This window comes from Euprymna scolopes, chromosome 46 (genome assembly GCF_053919585.1).
Source record: "Euprymna scolopes isolate OS-2025 chromosome 46, ASM5391958v1, whole genome shotgun sequence".
NCBI lineage: Eukaryota > Metazoa > Mollusca > Cephalopoda > Sepiida > Sepiolidae > Euprymna > Euprymna scolopes.
Genome location: NC_136527.1, coordinates 102,155,298 through 102,174,730, shown reverse-complemented (window position 1 = coordinate 102,174,730; position 19,433 = coordinate 102,155,298).

Genomic DNA, 19,433 nt, shown 5'->3' with positions numbered 1-19,433 from the left:
CTATATATATATATATATATATATATATATATATATATATATATATATATATATATATATATAGTAATTTATGAAATATATATGGCGATTAAGCTACACTGAATATTCGGCGTTTCATCCACTATAGGATTCGGCCTATAGTGGATTAAACGCCGAATATTCAGTGTAGCTTAATCGCCATATATATTTTATAAATTACTAACTAGCTCTACCTACGTATTGAGCACTTTTGAAGTAAATACTTAAAGTTTACGCATAAATCTATACTTTCGTATATTAATTTTATGTGAGTAAATGAAGTAGTTATATATATATATATATATATATATATATATATATATATATATATATATATATATAATTATTTTTTTGCTATAATAGTTAAATACCTACAGACACTAGTGTTTCATCCTTTCGGGATTCTTCAGTGCAGGGTGTCACAATTACTACCAGTCGAACGATTCGAACCCCGCGACACGAGACATCTCTGGCTCGATTAGCGGAGGCCGTATCCATTCGGCTACCATTAATCGTGTGAAATAGCGTTGAATTTTAAACATTTTAATTTAAAAATGTAAATGTTGGTTCGTTCGGAATTAATTGTCTAAAAACCACTGGACGGATGGCTTCCACGTTTTGGTATAATATGTTTACTATATCCATGTGTGTTTTTATATATTTCTTTTTAATTATAACATTATACTTAATTTTTTTATGATAAATAGGTCGATTTCTTTGTACCGAGAGGAAATTTTTTTTTATTTAGGGACAATTATTTATTACCGCTTCCTGTCACGTGACCAGTGTTACAATTTAGCGGTTTTCCTGCTATATCTGGAGATTTCGTTTACAATCTAGCGGGAAATTCTAGAAAATCTGGAGGTATTTGGCACCCAAACACCTGCATTAGATTATTAAAAAATAAAGAAAAGCGCTTGAAAATATTCAATGTAAGTAAAAAAAAAAGTAGCGTTTATTGCCTTTGGTAACAATTATTTATTGATTATTTGTTTTGTTTTTCACCTTTTTTTCGACTAACCATTCTTAAATCTCACTATAAAATCGATTTTTCCAAGTACATTTTAGGTGAGAGGGGGATTCCAACCTCCGAAGTTTGGGTTTGTATTACTGTACACATAGATTCGAAAAAGTTGTCAAAAAACAAATATATAACAAATAAATGTTATCAAAGGCAAGATAAGTTACTTTTCTATCAAACTGGATATATTTTCGTGTTTTTATTCAATGTAACATATTTATTCAGCTCGAAAAACATACAGTGTTTACCGATGTATTCGAAAATTCAAGATGGCGTCTCACACCCTCTTTAACACCGTAGGTTTGGAAAAAGGTGTTATAAATAAAAAAAACTATACAAAATACTATTAAAAACCCGCCGAATATATGTCAACCCATGTCACAGTAACATGTATTGAGCGAATTTCTAACAGTATTTTATCCGGTTTGTTATTTATAACATCTTTTCCCAAACTTACCGTGTTAAAGAGAGAATCAGACTCCATCTTGAATGTTCCGGTAAACACTGTATGTTTTTCGAGCTGAATAAACATGTTACATTGAATAAAAACACGAAAAATATATCCAGTTAGGTAGAAAAGTAACTTATCTTGCCTTTGATAACATTTATTTGTTATATATTTGTTTTTTGACAACTTTTTCGAATCTATGTGTACAGTAAAAGTGATTTTCTAGACATTTCTTTCTCCTGATCTCGCGGGTTTTTTTAAAAATCTCCGTTGACAACATTGCATCACTAAAAAAACACCACAGGCTTAAATGTAAACAGAATGTGTTTACAATATCGGTAAATTTTCAATTGATAATGTAACCATGTGATTGAACTTTAATTTAAATTAACCACACGTGGTCGCAAAATGAATGCCGACGCTCAAAGTGTATACACATTTTGACTCCTCCCTTTACTTAAAAATTCACCAAAAATCAAGAAATTAACGAATTTTAATGAAAATTGCAGTATTTTTCAAATAATGATCGCAGAATATAATGAACTAATTATTTTTTACTTAACTCTTAGTGAAAATGTTTTATTTTGTTTAAACAAAAAATACCTTTAGTAAAGTTATGGTTTTCAGTAGTAAATAAAAAACGCAAGAATTTATTTTTGCTTTTTTTAAAGCGTCGTAATTTGTAACAATAAAAAATAATTTTTACAGTAACATTACGAAAAAAGCCCCTAAAGTCCGTATTAATGTATTCGATATAACTCGAAGAAAAATGAATTATCGGATACTATTCAGGAAATTAAAGATTCAATTAGATTCCTATTTCAGTCACCTAAATCATTTAGGGTGAAATGAGTTTAGGAATTTATAGCCAAACCTAAATATTTTTTTTTGGTAAATATCCAGATACGCTACTACAGAACACCGACCACTCTAATGTGTTGGGGGGGGGATGTGATGTTGGGGCGCGCGCCCCAACATCACATCCCCCCCGCTCGCGCCCCCAATGTACAAAGTAAAATCTTCGGAAAATGTTAAATGGTGTTCTAATTGGTAAATGTCGGTGCGTTACTTACGGAAAATTTGAAAATTCGATGTTCCAGGTAAAAAAAAGATAAATTACCCCCCCTACTCCAACTTGGTGTGCTTTCCTTTTCTTATTTTATTTCTTTTTCAGCTAATTTTAAATTTTCCACCCAAAAAGCGCTATAATGTATTTTTGAAAATTAGAAAATTCTATGTCCTGGAAAAAAAAATCCCCCTCCCCCAACGTAGTTTGCTTGGTGAAGCCGTCGTTTATGCTACAGCGTGCATGCACGTAGCATAAACGGAAGCTGCAAAATGGTGGAAGGAAGTTTGTGGGTTCAGGGGTAAATACCATGCAAACGGTAAATTTGCCCCAAGTTTGACTATCAGATTCGTTGCCAGCGACCTCAATTACCTATACAAAAACAAATTAGAGTGGTCGGTGTTCTGTAGTAGCGTATCTGGATATTTACCTTTTTTTTCTTGCTTAAAAAAATAGCATTAATACAGTAAGTTTGGTAAACTGACTTTTTCGTTTAAAAATGGAATTATTTCCCTTTCGTTATTAACTTTTTAAAAAAAAATTTTTTTTTTAATAAATATTTTGTGTTTTATATACATAAAGTACAATTGTTGAATGTTACTGTTTTGATTATATTCGTTTGGGGGGCACAATTAAAAAATTAAGAAAGATTAAAATGAAGCGAAATTTAAGTTTCCGTTCCATTTTTACAACAACCGTAAAACAGTGCATACTCAGCAAGTTTTATCGTAATTTATAAGCATATTGAAACACTAAATCAACATTTTATTTATTTTTTTGCATAATTAATGATGGAAGTATTTTTCCGTTTATTTTCTGAACATCTGTTAAAAAAATAAATAATTTGTACATTCTCTTGAAAAAAAAAGAATCAAACTTTTCTCTACTTTCACATGTGTTCCATTTTAACAAACTGAGCCACAGCAACGCGTGGCCGGGTACAGCTAGTATATATATATATATATATATATATATATATATATATATATATATATATATATATATATATATATATATATATATATATATGTAATTCTTGGTTCGTTCTAAATCGATAAAACCATATTTCTACATTACTAATTTAATTTAAATTGTCAGAAAATCTATCTATAAAGTCAAAGAATGTTTGCATGTCATTAAAATAATTTAACATTGCGAATTATAAAAATATTGCTCGTAAGTCATTTCTGTGAGACTGCCCGGTTTTATTTCCCGTAACTTCCGTTTCAACTACTCTCGAATTACAAGATAAGTAAAAAAAAAAGGTACCCATGCAGAGAGTGGTCCATGCTGAATAATAACGTTATTATTTAAAAAGCCATTCTTAACATGGGGAGGGGAGGGTGTTTTGTATCTATTCTGTACTTTAACCTTTAAATTGAATAAAAAAAACATATCATAAAACTTTAATTAAACGTGGAAATACGATTACAAAAATAGCGCGGATCACTCTGTGGATTAGCATAAAAAACCCCTATTTTTTAAATTTAAATACATCTCTTTGTTTATCTTAAGGCTTTTCACTCATCAAACATTACGTTTTAATTGTTTAGTTTGTTTCACGGCATTGTTTACGTAAAAAAGTTTGTTTTAACTTTTTCTAAACTGTTTCATTTTTATGATATGCCTCGGCGTATTAAAAACACCCTAATCTCCCCATGTTAAAAACGGCTTTCAAAGTAAACACGCCCTTCCACAAACCTCGAAAGCCATTTTAACATGTGGAGGTTAGGGTGTTTATAATATGCTGGGGAAAGTCGTAAAATTAACGAAGTTGCTATTTATTATTTACTAGCAAGGGGTACCCGGAATTGTCCGGGTGTTTTTCGGTGTGTGTGGTCGACAGTGGTTGGGGGTGTTAATGAAAACCTAAGAATAAGCGAAGTAAAAAAAAAAACCAGAAAAATGAGCGTAAAAAACCCTGCTTAGCGGGGGGGGAGTGCCCGGCGTTGCCCGAGTGTTTGTAGGTGTGTGTGGTTGTTAGCGAAAAGCTAAGAATAAGCGAAGTAAAAAAAGAAAACATAAAAACGAAGCGGGCGGGGGTACCCGGGGGTGGGGTAATCAAAACATCAAAAAAAAAAAAAAGCTAACGTAAGGCAAACGAACGATGTTAAATGTAAAAATCGAAAAAACAAAAAAGAAAACAGAAAAACGAACGTTAAAATTAAAAACGTGAAAAATGGCTTAAATAAGCCTGTTTCGATGTTGAAATTTAAAAAATCGGTGGGTACCCGGCTGTTTTAGGGTGTGTGGTCAGAGGTGGGGGTGTTAATGAAAACCTAAGAATAAGCGAAGTAAAAAAAAAAAAAAACAGAAAAACGAACGTTACGTGAAAATGGCTTAAATAACACTGGTTCAATATTTAAATTTAAAAAAATCGAAAAAAAAGAAGTCATCTCACACCACGATTCGAACCCAAATCGTTTAGATAATGAACCAACGCCCTAACCAACTGAGATAACACGACGTACATGAAATTTAGTCAGTTCTTAAACTGTTTAAACTAAATCAGGTCATGACGTCATCTGACCCATGCGTAGAACCGGTCGTCGTCATGAGAGGACGGTTTTTGTTGACCCTCCCCCTGTAGAAAATTGTCGATTTCAGGGTGAAAAAATGAACGTTTTTGGCCAAATTTTCGATATTTTTCGTGCAAAGGATGGAACTTGAATATGATACCAGGTTTGTGAATTTTTTTTCTGTCTGTTGAAAGTTTTTAGCGGACACACAAACACACATACATACATACAAACATACATACAAACATTTTCGCTTTTATATAACTATAGACTAGCGTGGGTAACCGGCGTTGTCGAGGTGTTTCGAGATGTGTGTGCTCTTAAATAAAAAAGAAACCGGGAGGGGGGTGTAAAAAGTTTTGGTAAGTTGGTAGGATCGAACCCGAAGCCCTGAGGCGAAGTTTGAAAATAAAATGTGAAAAACATGAACCGTTCGGCCAGCCAGAATGAGTTACAGAAAGATGTTTGAATTTATTTAAGTAAGAACAAAATTGACAGGTGCCCGCACGGAAGTCGTAGAGTTAAAATTCTGTGCGAGCATTACGACGACGATGACGTAAGCAATAGCTATTCAGCAGTTGTTTTAATGAGTTCAATGACCAGGTTTGTTTGTTATAAGCGAAGTAAAAAAAGAAAACATAAAAACGAACGTTAAAACTTAAGCGGGGGGGGGGGTAATCAAAACATCGAAAACATAACGCAAAAAAAAATAACGTAAGGCAAACGAACGATGTTAAATGTAAAAATCTGAAAAGCAAAAACAAAAAAGAAAACAAAAACGAACGTTAAAAAAACACGTGAAAAATGGCTTAAATAAGCCTATTTCGATATTAAAATTTAAAAAATCAATGGGTACCTGGCTGTTTTGGGGTGTGTGGTCGGGGGTGGATAAGCGAAGTAAAAAACCCCAGAAAAACGAACGTTACGTGAAAAATGGCTTAAATAATATTGGTTCAATATTTAAATTTAAAAAAATCGAAAAAAAAAGACATCTCACACCACGATTCGAACCCAAAACGTGTAGATAATGAACCAACGTGCTAACCAACTGAGCTAACACAATGTACATGAAATTTAGTCAGTGCTTCAACTATTTAAAGTAAATCAGGTCATGACGTCATCTGACGCATGCGTAGAACCGGTCGTCGTCACGAGGGGGCCGTTTTTGTTGACCCCCATGTAGAAAATTGTCAATTTCAAGGTGAAAAAAAAAATGAACGTTTTTGGACAATTTTTCGATATTTTTCGTGCGAAGGATGGAGCTTCAATATGATACCGAGTTTGTGAATTTCGTCGTGTTAGTCGAAAGTTTTTAGCGGACACACAAACACACATACATACATACATACATACATACATACATACATACATTTTCACTTTTATATATATAGATTGCAAAAATCGCTTGAAATTTATTTATTTGACAAAAAAAATCTTGACAATTCAAAAGAATGTTTAAAATTACTTATTTGTTCGAAAAAACAAAACAAAAAAACAACCAAAAACTATTATATAAAAGTCCAATGTTGGTTTCATTTCAAAATTGTTTTCTTAAAATTATATTTTTTATGCAATTACACTTATATTTCGATTCTCAGAAAAAAAACTAAAAAAAACAATCCACTTCTCCGTTAAAAAAAAACAAAAACAATCATTTAAATTAATTTGTTGTTGGCCTTTTAAGGTTGCTTTAATTAAAAAAAATGTATAAAATTATTTATTTGTTCGAAAACACACACACACACACACACACACACACACACACACACACACACACACACACACACACACACACACACACACACAAACGAAAAAATAAACAAAAAAACAAAAACTAATAAATGTTTTGGTTTTCAAATGACGCTCGCTCAGGTTAAACTATTATGAATATGTCATTTCAATTTTCTATTTTTAATAAAAAAAAAATGTTCCATGAAAAACTTTCCCATTCTCATTAATTAAATCGAAACATTTCCAATTAAACAATTATGGATATATGTTCTTTTTTCACTTTCTTTATTTACTTTTTTTCATAGTTCTTTTCGGATTTTTTTTTTTCGAACAAACAAATAATTTTAAACATTCTTTTGAATTGTCAAGATTCATTTTCTTCAGTAATATCGGTTTACCAAGTTTCTGGAAGTAATAAACGATAATTTTAGTTTAATTTAACGTTTCCGGAAGTAATAAATGTTAATTTTGGTAAATTTATTCTTTCCCTTTCCGGAAGCAATCGTTCGGCCATATAATGATGTCTCCCCTAGATTTGGATAGCAAGTGCGTGAAAAAGAAATCGCGTCTCCAATTTCTGCAATAAAAGGTAGAAGCGCCATTTTATTCATTGCTGATTTATTCAAATAGTCCTTTGGAAAATAAATATTTAAAATAAAGTGGGGTATTCCTTGGGCGTTGAGTTCCATGGCGACCAGCAGAATTATTTAATGGTCGCTCCCTTAGCCCCCCCCCCTTCGTCAAGGCTAACGCATGCGCACATAATATTTATCACTTATTTACTTACGTTGCCTTTTGCACTTTTACAAACATTATTTATTTACGTTGGCTTAACTCTTTTCATGAATAAAAAAAGTAACTAAACCTGAATTTTTCACTTTTACAAACATTTATTTATTTACGTTGGCTTAACTCTTTTCATGAATATTGGAAAAAAAGTTTTACTCTTTATGAATATTAAAAGAAAAAAGTTACTAAACATTTATCAATAATTTCTCACTTTTACAAACATTTGTAATTCATGTATTTACTTACGTTGGCTTAACTCTTTTCATGAATATTAAAAAAAATAACTAAATCATGTATTGATAATTTTTACAGACATTTTTAATTTAAATGAGTGGATACTTTTTTGGGTAGATATTTACATTTATGTCCACCTCCACAATTTTCTTTTTTAAATAACGACTCTTCTTCTTCTTCTTCTTCTTCTTCTTCTTCTTCTTCTTCTTCTTCTTCTTCTTCTTCTCCTCCTCTTTCTTCTTCTCCTCCTTCTTCTTCTTCTTCTTCTTCTTCTTCTTCTTCTTCTTCTTCTTCTTCTTCTTCTTCTTATCCTTTAAAATTGGAAGTTATCTTCGTCACTAATGTCCGGAAGTTCTCTGAAGATAGGCACTGGAGTTTCATCACGATGATTGATAGATTGATAGGACGACTTGCTGATTGAAGATCAGGATACTTGAGGCTGCCCCTGCTTTTTCTGTTGATCCCAGTCAAATCAACAGCGCAGAAGCAGCAGTCAGTGACATTGTTTGTCGGCTCTCTCCAAACCATTGGAATTCCAAAGTTCAGACTCCTCTTGCCATTGGTCCACCCACGCAGAGTCTCGGTGTATGCCTTGCACACCATGTGTGGCGCCCAAACTTTATCCTGATCATCAAGTTTAATACCAAAATAAGCATGGTAAGCTTATGAAACTTGTAACTGGTTTCCTATTAGGAGCAACGGTGTAGTTTCCACATATATAGCAGAACATGTTGGCCTTATTTCTACACGATCTTATGAACGAAACCATCTCATTCACCTGCAAAACAAGAATACACAGAAGATAAGAATACACACAAAAACAAAAGCATTAATGGACACGCTGTCATGTGTAGCGGTCTAGGGTATAGATGGAAGGTGTTCATCTCGCGTTCGGGTGTCGCCAATTTGTGGTGGACTGATGTAGGGTATAGAAAGAAAAGGAAATACTTTGAGGAAGGAACGAACAACGCGTTTACTTGAATTAAACGAACTAGGATCCATTTCGTGAAGAAACAAGTGAAAGAAAAGGGTACTACACGTGTTTAGTTTGGCGTGCGTCTCTCGTTGTTAGCTGGTGAGAAGGAAAGTCTATTGTCGTTGAGAGAAAAAGAGAGAATGTCAATCCAGTTTGGTGTGCGTCTCTCGCTGTTTACTGGTGAGGAGGAAAGTCTATTGTCGTAGAGAGAGAAAGAAAGAAAGTCAATCCAGTTTGGTGTGCGTCTCTCGCTGTTAGCTGGTGAGGAGGAAAGTCTATTGTAGTATAGAGAGAGAATGAGAAAAAGTCAATCCAGGCCATGGAGATAGAAAACGTATAAAGTGTACATACAGTCTGTTAGCTCGTGCCCCATACATAGTAGCATTAAGTTTCTACTAATTAATGATGGCCAATATATCAGTGCTAAATTTATGTTAACTTTATCAAGAGAGTGATCGCCATTCTTAAATCTAAAATATTGGATAAAATATAAAAACCAAACACAATCCTATAGCAAGATAATAGATAAGTGTAGACAGAAAAAGGGTTTTTTCTTAATGTTTAAGTATCGATAAAGCAGTTTTTGTGTCAAGTAGTCTTACAATTCAACCAAATTCGAAATAAATTATTATTTTTGGTAAACATTATTAATTTCTCAGGAATTTCTCTATCTATATAAAAGACAAGTACGTCCAAGGATGGAATACTGTTGCCATATCTGGACAGGAGCTGCTAAAAACAGCCTATCCTGCCTTGACAGAGTACAAAATAGACTTCGTGGCTTAGTGAGGGATGCCCGTTTCTCTACCCTGCAACCTCTCTCCCACAGAAGAGACGTTGCGAGCCTATCCTTGTTTTATCGTTATTTCCATGGCAGGTGCTCCTCTGAACTCCAATCTCTGGTCCCCCTTCGCCAATCTTTCACGAAAAACACCCGTCTAGCTGAATCCACTGTGAAAAATTTCCCCCACTCTATATCTGTGCATAAATCAAAACGCGGATTCCATTAACAAAGCTTCTTTCTTAGAACTGCACGCCTGTGGAACTCTGTTCCGTCTGCCTGCTTCCCACCTGACTACAACTTGGATGTCTTCAAGTCCAATGTTAACAAATTCCTAATGAACCGCCCCCTTAAGTAAACACTTCATCAAATCTCCACACTAACGTAATGTACTTGCAATACCCCTTATCCCTGAGTGGCTTCCGGGCCTTGATAAGTGGTGATCACTGTGTAAAAAAAAAAAAAAAATTGATTTTTGACAAAAATCAAATTTCGAATTTAATATTAAGGGAGGCGGCTGGTTTGCCGAACCTCTCAGCTCGAGAGCTGGTTCGAAAAGAAAGATGCTGCTGCTTATTGCTCTTGTTTTTATAATTGTTTCCTTTGCACATGTGTGGGTTTCCTTTGAAGGGGGAAGTGACCTTGCCCTTGTGTGCGTTCGTGTGCGCGTATGTGAGTACATGTGTGTACGTTAGCGTGTGTGTGTGTGTGTGTGTGTGTGTATACACGTGAATGTGAGTGTATGTACACGAACGTGAATATATGTACGTGTGTGGGCGTGCGCACGTATGTTTGTGTGCGCGTATGTATATGACAAGTAATATAGCTTGCGATGTGAACGCGTGTTTTTGTGTGAGACCAGGAAAGGCTCGCACACATGATAATAAACAAACAGGATTGACAGATTTCACACACAACAAATTAAAAAAATAAAAAAATTAAAGGATTGAAGGTCAAACACTTTTAAAAGTTAACCCAGTCCATAACTAAAAAAAAAAAACCAAACATATTCCACACGGTATTTAACCCCCTCCCACCACCACCAATTCTTTTAAAATGCTCCACACATGCGTGTATGTAAAAAAAAAAAAAAAAAAAAAAAAGCGTAAAAAGCGACATGTGGCCATATCTCAAAAACTTGACCTGACTGAGCAAAAACCAATGTGATTTCTGGACTCAGCACATCAGATTCACCCTAAATCAGCTGAAAAAAAAACAAAAAAACGCAGACAACAAACTTGTTGATTAGTGTTGTCATTATTATCGGCTCGCAAGGAGCTTTCACACAGGTCTTCACAGATCTTTCCCGGAAAACAGCCTGCGGCGTTCCCTGGGAGATGAGTGACAACAAGTCCCTCCAGGTTTCCAGTACTCTCCACCTCTTTCGATAACATTTGCAAATAAATTTGCATTATCGCAACAGCCGCTTGCCATTGATTTCTCATTAGCAGCAGCTATTGGTCTTTACTGGGATTTGATTGGCAATTAGCCTCCCCAAGCTCCAAGTTATCTTTGCACTTATTCAGCTGAAGTCTGGTCAGTTCATCAGTCTTTCCTTCCTCCTTGACTCTACTTGGTTATTTGGTCTCGCTCTTATGTTCCTCCCAGGCGTTACTACATTAATTATGCAAACCTCATACCCATGAATATCATGCAGTATGGAATGTATCATTCTCTGAAATGTTGCTGGTGCATGTTTCTTTCCGAATGGCGTAATTTATATATATATATATATCTGAGAGTACGTCTCTCAAGCTCCTTGGCCTAACGTTCACAGGAAACATGAGCTGGAACAATTACATTGAAAACATTGCCAGGACCGCTGCGAGGAAGGTGGGCTCTCTCTACCGTGCTAGAAAACTTCTAACACCCGAAAGTATCCTGTACCTCTATAAGGCCACTATTCGCCCATGTATGGAGTATTGCTGTCATATTTGGGCTGGTGCATCGGCTACTAGTCTCTCGCTCCTTGACAGGGTTCAAAAGAGAGTCGCAAATCTGATAGGCCCTGAACTGGCATCTAAGCTTCAGCCTCTGTCCCATCGTCGAAACGTTGCATCCCTCTGCCTGTTCTACAAGTATTATAATGGTGAATGCTCTGAAGAACTGCAAGCACTTGTGCCCCCACGACGTGAACACCCTCAACAGACCCGACAAGCTGCAAAATCCCACCCCCACACTGTAGAGATCCCTAGATGTAAAAGATCTTTCTACTCCAGTAGTTTCTTCCCCAGAACTGCTAGACTTTGGAATTCCATTCCAGGTCACTGCTTCCCCAACTGTACTGACATGCATAAGTTCAAGTGCAACGTGAACCAACATCTCGCTGCCCTAATCCCTACATAGTACCCCAGTAGATGTTTCCCCTGATAGTAGCCCCCTACACCAAAGTGGCAATGTGCCTTGTTTGGGGTGAAAATGTAATAAAAAAAAAAAAATATATATATATATATATATATATATATATATATATACTAGCATTTCAGTCCGGCGTTGCCCGGGTGTTCGGATGTGTATGGTGAGCAAAAAAAAAAAGTGGTAGTAGGAAGACAAGCTCGAACCCATACCGCAAAGGAGGAAAAGAACGGGGTAAAACCTAACGTTAACAACCACCGCCAAACCGGAAGCGACATTTTTAAAAAATTAAAGCTAGACAATCTAAAGGAGAGGATAACTTTCAAAAATATCGGCGAAAAAAGTGACCCCCCTGTAGAAAAGTGTCTAGTTGAAGGGGAAGATATTAATGTTTTTAGCCAATTTTTCGATATTTGTCGTATGAAAGGTCGAACTTTAAAACGATACTGATCTTGGTAAAATCCGTTGCCTCTATTGAAAGTTTAAGGCAGACATGCAAAATACATACATACTTACATACATACATACATACATACATTTATATATTGGTAACTAAAAATTTTCGAACAAAACTGATGAAAAAGCTTGCCTTATCTCTGAATACCCTTTATGTAAAATTTCAAATGTTTAGACCAGAAATTGTCTGAGTAATTTGGTATAGACCGCAGACGTCAATTATTTTAAAAATTTGACCCCTATTATGACCCCTTAAAATTTATAGTTTCGGGCTCAAATCACTTTATTAAGTTAGATCCAGGTTCAAGGAACCTATATCTAAAATTTCAAGTGTCTAGACCCAAAATTGTCGGAGGAGTTTGGTAGAGTTCTTAAAGGTCAAATAGTTGAAATTTGACCCCTTAACAGCCAAATTTCTGGCTGACACCCGTCACATCGATTTTCCCAAATCTCAGTATCCGGTATTTCAAATTTCGAGTCTATAGACTAAAAATTGACAGTTATTGCGTAGGGAAATGTACACAGACAGACACACAGACACACACAGACAGACAGACAGACACGTTCACTTTTATATATATATATATATATATATATATATATATATATATATATATACCATCTGGAGTGACAAATGCTGAGATTTCTGTCTCCTCGTTGGTGCCAGTAACCTTTCATCAGGTCAAATTTGCTGACATATTTGTCTTGCCAATATTGTCAATGCAGTCATCAATTCTAGGAATTGGAAAAGGTAATTTCTTCATATTTTAGCAGGAACACTGTCCTTCCGTGACAAACGTATGGCATAAAGGTCTACGCCACAAAATCTCCAGCTACAGTATAGCCGGAAATGTTCTCTTAATTATTAAATCATTTCTCTCTAATAGATTTATAAGAATAGTGTTTGATAGGGAGAAATCAGAAACTCACAGTATTAATACTGGAGTCCCCCAGGAGTCCATCCTGGGTCCAACTCTCTTCCTGATCTATGTCAATGATCTCCCAAATCATACGCTAGGATCATTCGTAAACATTTATGCTGACGACACTAGCAGTGATGGAAAAACTTCAAAGAGCATAAATGACCAAGTTCTCTCTGATTCTCTCTCCTCTGATCTTGAACACATGGTGGAATGGGGAAAGAGGTGGCTGGTTAATTTTCATGCATGTCTGGCATCAACTTGGGGAAGTTCCATGTTTTGCCAAACTTCTGGGTCTGACCTTTACTCTTAATCTAAAATGGAACACGTACATCAAATCTGTTGCCGAGGTTGCTGGAAAAATGGTGGGATCCTTCTACCGCTCCAGTAAATATCTCATTGCTGATGCAATTCTCTATCTATATAAGAGCCAGGTACGTCCAAGGATGGAGTACTGTTGCCATATTCTGAGTAGGAAGTAAAAACGATATAGGGTTTGAATTTGTCCGAATAGTATTGAAATAAGTGTAACTAACGATGAAATACACTATTTGTTGCTATCAATTCATTCCTTGATGCCATGATTTTGTTTAAACAATATATGAATGCTCATTTATGAAATATGATAATTTTGTAGCTTACAGTTTAAGTCATCTCATTTTGACTTAAGAATTATTGGTATATGAACGATTACTGAATTTTCAATTATATAAACCCAGTAAAATTCGGAATACTATTAATAAGACTATATATATATATATATATATATATATATATATATATATATATATATATATAGTAATTTATAAAATATATATGGCGATTAAGCTACACTGAATATTCTGCGTTTCATCCACTATAGGATTCGTCAGGCTTATGCGCATAAGCCTGACGAATCCTATAGTGGATGAAACGCAGAATATTCAGTGTAGCTTAATCGCCATATATATTTTATAAATTACTTACTAGCTCTACCTACATATTGAGCACTTTTGAAGTAAATACTTAAAGTTTACGCATAAATCTATACTTTCGTATATTAAATTTATGTGAGTAAATGAAGTAGTTATATATATATATATATATATATATATATATATATATATATATATATATATATATATCACTACTGATGCAATTCTCTATCTCTATAAAAGCCAAGTACGTCCAAAGATGGAGTACTGCTGCCACATCTGGGCTGGCGCTTCAAAAAACAGCCTATCCTGCCTTGACAAAGTACAAAATAAACTTCGTGGCTTAGTGGGGATGCTCTCTTCTCTTCCCTGCAACCTCTCTCTCACAGAAGAGACGTTGCGAGCCTGTCTTTTTTTTATCGTTATTTCCATGGCAAGTGCTCGTCCGAGCTCCAATCTCTGGTCCCCCCTCGCCAATCCTTCATGAGAAACACCCGTCTAGCTAAAACCACTGTCAGTAATTTCCCCCACTCTTTATCTGTGCCTAAATCAAAACGTAGATTCCATGAACATAGCTTTTTTTCTGAGAAGTGCACGCCTGTGGAATTCTCTTCCATTTGCCTGTTTCCCACCTGACTACAACTTGGACGTCTTCAAGTCCAACATAAACAAATTCCTGATTAATCGCCCCCTTAAGTGAGACGCTTTATCAAATCTCCAATACCAACTATTACTACGATATTATCCCATCGATTATTGTACACAAATAACCGTTATCCCCGAGTGGCTTACAGGCCTTGATAAGTGGTGACCTCCATGTAAAAAAAAAGGAGCTGCTGGAAATGTTACAAGAAAGGTCTCCCTTTTCTTGTAAGTAAGAAAAACATTAGATACGTGAAAATGAGATTAGATAGACCGAGATTCGAACCTGGTAAGCAAGGTTTGGAAATAGATTCAGGAAGGAATTCGTATTGTTCAATTTAATATAAAATAGTAGATATGTTTGAGCAAAAGGAATTTTGATTGTCAATTCTTTCTTATGAAAACTGAATTAAAATAAGGTCAGTTAGAAGAATGAACAATAGCAAATTTAAATATGTTGAAAAATAAGTTAGGTCAAAAAATAGGTTAGTAAGAATTCATTTTCTGCAAAAGCGGTTTGAAAACGTGCCAAACAATGCATGTTTATGCCACGTGGAACGATCACGCAGCCAGACACACGTATGACGTTATGGAGAAATGAATTCTCAATATAGTTGGCTAGTTTTAGACAGAGCCAAGAGTTAGAGAGAGAGAGATGATATCGTCAGAGAAGGCAGTTCCTTTGGAAGTGAGGGAGAAAGTTTTAATTGTAGTCGACTTTGAATTCCTGAACCGGTTCTCTCTGTTGATCCCAGTCAAATCAACAGTGCAGAAGTAGCAGTCAGTGACATGGTTTGTAGGTTCCCTCCAAACCATGGGAATTCCAAAGTTCAGACTCCTCTTGCCATTGGTCCACCCACACAGTCTCGATGAATACTGTGCACACCATGTGTGGTGCCTAAACTTTATCCTGGTCATCGAGTTTAATACCAAAATAAGCATGGTAAACACGCTTTATGAAACTTGTAACTAGTTTCCTATTAGAAGCAATTGTGTAGTTTCCATATATGTAACAGAACACGTCGACCTTATTTCTGCACGATCTTCTGAACGACGCCATCCCATTCATCTGCAAAACAAAAATACACACGAAAAGCAAAAGCATCAATGAACATGTTGTCTGTCTGTGTGACGCGGTTTATCTCAGCCTACAGGCAATCCACCCAGGCAATGAAATGAAGCTTATGACCCAGCAGATGTTTTAGTGATATTTATATCCATGTTTGGTGTATGGAAATGCAAAAAAAAAAAAAATGCAAAATGTGCAAAAAAATATCGATTTACTAAACGTTTTATTTACTGGATATGTTTCGGTACCGACGAATATCGAGGCAATGATTGAGGCTGAAAGCGGATACATTGAATAGATGTTTGCTCTACTACAAAATCAAGTTACCTGAATTGATTTTTTCAATAAAAGTTTTAAAATAAAGCTGTAGTGTTGTCTTTTTTTAGGGCAACAAAATTATCGTTCCACCCTATAATTTAATAATACACGTTAAAATGTGCTTTAGTTCTGGGATTAAATTATGTTTGAAAAAGAAAAACATTGCTTTAATTGTTCTCATTAGATGTAATTTAAAAATTATCTGAACAAGTCACCCATACTCTCTCTCTCTCTCTCTCTCTCTCCTTCTCTCTTAACTATCTATATATTTCTCTCTCGCCTCCTTTCATTCTATATTGATTCAACCACATTTAAATGTTAATAAGTTAATGATATTTCTTTTTTTTATTTCTTTTTTTTTTATTACATTTACCTTTATTTACATTTACCCAGCTTAAAAAATATAATAATCGGCCGATTATTCGGTAATCGGTCAATTCGAATGTAACTGCATCTTCATGTTGTGTCATCCTTTATGTAAACATTGCCTCATCTTTATAATGAACTTTGTGTATAACTCATCTAAGAAATGTTATATGAACATTGTATGAAAACTGGATGAAAATAAGGTCAGTTAGAAGAATGAACAATAGCAAATTTAAATATGTTGAAAAATAAGTTAGGTCAAAAAATAGGTTAGTAAGAATTCTTGTCTGCAAAAGCGGTTTGGAAACGTGCCAAACAATGCATGTTTAGGCCACGTGGACTGATCACGTGGCCAGACACATGTATGACGTTATGGAGAAATGAATTCTCAATACAGTTTGCTAGTTTTAGACAGAGCCGAAAGTTAGAGAGAGAGATGATATCGTCAGAGAAGGCAGTTCCTTTGGAAGCGAGAGAGAAAGTTTTAATCGTAGTCGACTTTGAATTCTTGGATGTCATCATCATCCGACCGGTCGAATGTAATAAATGAACATCTCATAATTTTGTAACTGCATCTTCGTGTTGTGTCATTCTTCAACAATTAATTGTAATGTGAAACATTGTGTCCACTCATCTTTATAATGAACTTTGTGTATAACTCATCTAAGTAATGTGTCCCCCTCTTCATCTAAGTAATGACTGTCACCTCTCCTCCCGTGTCATGAGAACTGATAACCCCCTCTCTAAATATATGTTAATAGTTAAATAAATTCAAACGTGTTTCCGTTAGTGTTTCGCGGTGGCCCAATGGTTAAGGTCGGACTTTTTTTTTCACACTTTAATTTCCAACTTTGCCTCAAGGGTTCGGGTTCGATCCTCATACTTATCTACCAAAACTTTTCTTTTTATTTTAACCGGAGTTTTGATTTACTCAAAATCACACACACCTCCAAATACCCAGGAAACACTGGGTACCCCCTGCTAGTCTATCTATAAATATAAAAGCGAAAATGTATGTATGTATGTATGTATGTGTTTTCGCTTTTTCTGTGTGTCTACAAAAGGCTTCTTTCAGAGAAGCGGTCGGTCGGTTCACAACTTTTTAAAACTTTTTATATCACATACAAATCGTAATATCTCACAGTTACAACGAAGCTCGCCTGTCTATTTAATTTGCTCGATTTCGGGAAGATAAATATTCAATATTTGTCGCTCACCACATGTGGGTTAGTCTTTTTCCTATAACATCTTGGGGGGGGGAAGCGTTCAGCAGTAAATGAAATCCTGCAGTCAAACTTGACCTCATTAACTCATTAAAACGAGCACGTGCTAAATCCAAGTAATTAAATAAATTCAAACGTGTTTCCGTAAGCATGTCGTGGTGGGGGCAATGGTTAACATCGCACGTTTCTTTTTTCACAACTTTGCCTCAACAGTTCGGGTTCGATCCTCATACTTACTTTTTTTTAACCTCCCCCACACACCTCCAAACACCCGGGCAACGCCGGGTACCCCTCGCTAGTATATATATAAAAACGAAAATGTTTGTGTGTGTGTGTGTGTGTGTGTGTGTGTGTGTGTGTGTGTGTTTGTATGTCTCACAAAAACTTTCGACATGGGCCACGGATTTTCGACAGATAGGTATCATTTTAAAGCTCCAACCTTCGGACGACAAATATCGAAAAATTGGCCAAAAACATTAATTCCTTCACTCTAAACTGGGTCCTTTTCTACAGGGAAGGGTACCGAAAAAAGTTCCTTCATTTTCTCTGTTACTGCTACTACAACAATAACGTCATGTTTGACCTAGAAAACGTTGACGTTAGTTTAAACCACCTGCAAGTGTTTTTAAAGGTTTAATTTTATCCGTTGTTAAATGTATGTCTCTTTGGAGTAGGGGTGACATGTCGGGCATTTTTTTTCCGCCTTAGCCTCGATGTTTCGGGTTCGAGCCTGTCTTTCTACCTAAACTTTTTTTTCTCTTTTACACCTTTTTTTTATGTTTGTTTGGTTTTGCTTTGTATTGGTTTTTCCAATTTTCTTAACATCGTGTTTTTTTTATAATATTAAAACAGGGTCACCGTCTCCTGCATGCACACCCCCAAACACCCGGGCAACGCCGGGTACCCCCGCTAGTATATATATGAAATGTAAATATATAAATATAATTATATTTATATGAATATGTCAATATAATTATATATATATATATATATATATATATATATATATGTTTATATATTCTAGCAGTGAGGAGGGGGGCATCTGGCTTTGCCCGATCATTAAATACGCTCAAATATGATATTTTAATTTGTCCAGGTTTCGTAAATATTATTATAGTCGTGATTTGAAAAGTAAAAAAAAGTATTTGAGTGCCATCAGTTAGAATCGAAACTAAAAGCAAAACTGTAACATTCAAAGCTGGTGACATTACCACTGTACCAACGTAACACGCATATGAACTGATTAAAAATAAACTAAGATGAATGTACAAAATGTATAACGATTTTTTTTTCAATTTTGACCCTTTAAAAACTATTTTAACCAGCTAAAGGCCCATAAAATATTGGTCCGTAAAAAAATCTAATCATTTGAGACCCCTTTCGCTTTTATATATATAGATGATAGGTTATGAAAAGGAAGGGTTGTAAAGAGATAACTTCGAATTTGGGGGTATCAAAACCAAAGCAAAATATGATGAAAGTAAAAATAAAATAGATAAACCCCATAATTTAGTATACCATACCTGTTCACACTGAAACACTTATCACAATATTCTGTGGATCTATATTAAAAAACCTTGTTAAACT